Source organism: Caloenas nicobarica, chromosome 5 (assembly GCF_036013445.1).
Source record: "Caloenas nicobarica isolate bCalNic1 chromosome 5, bCalNic1.hap1, whole genome shotgun sequence".
NCBI lineage: Eukaryota > Metazoa > Chordata > Aves > Columbiformes > Columbidae > Caloenas > Caloenas nicobarica.
Genome location: NC_088249.1, coordinates 38,480,825 through 38,481,732, shown reverse-complemented (window position 1 = coordinate 38,481,732; position 908 = coordinate 38,480,825).

Sequence of the window (908 nt, the reverse complement as noted above, 5' to 3'; positions counted from 1 at the left end):
GCCCACGTTACCGCCTCACCCTGGGGCTTCTCTGACCATCTCCGTCTGCACCCACTACCCATTCCCACAGCTCCAGTTTTTGACCACGAATCTGCCATTTTTTCATAGGCCTGTGCCTCTATTTCAGATCTGGAGTCCCAGCTAAATAAGCAGCAGCTTATGGCTGTGGTACCATCACAGAGAAGAAAAAAGGGCAATCGTTATAGCGACTGGTAGTACTCCTTATCAAGACGTTGTTTAAAGACAGGAATGGTACCAGTGAGCCGGGCACCCAGCTCTCCCTCCAGTGGACACTGTGACCTGCTTCTGTGCCAGGGCTGGGGCTCTGGGAGCAGCTGCTTGGTCGCTCTCCAGGAGGTGGAAGGAAAGAGCTTAGCCACGAGTTTCACTCCTCACACACCTGCTGGGGGCTGTTTCTGCTCCTCCGGCGCACGGAGGCCTGCAGCTTCACCCACCCTCAGGGAAGGCCGGCCGGGCCCCCGGGCCGTGCCGCGCCGCGTGGGACAAAAATAAAGCGAAGGAGAAAGAAAAGCCCAGGGGGCGGCTAAAGGGCCGGGAGCAGCGCGCCTGCCCACGCGCGCCCTCAGGGGCGGGAGCGGCGCCTCACGGCACAGCCGCCGGGGCAGCGGCCCCCCCGCGCTCACCCGCCGCCACCTCTGCCCTGCTGCCCTCCGTGCTCCGCCCCGGGAGCAACGCGTCGGGCCTCCCCGCCCCGCCCGGCGGCCCGGGAACTACGACTCCCAGCAGGCCCCGCGGCGACACGCAGTCCGCCGCCGGCTTCCCGGGAGGCAGCGCCGGGACTCCGGACTACAGCTCCCGGTGTGCCAGCGCCGCCCCGCCTCCCGCCTTCCCGTCTCCGCGGTGAGAAAATAACCCTGAAGTTGCCCGCGATCAGCTGATCCCGGCTG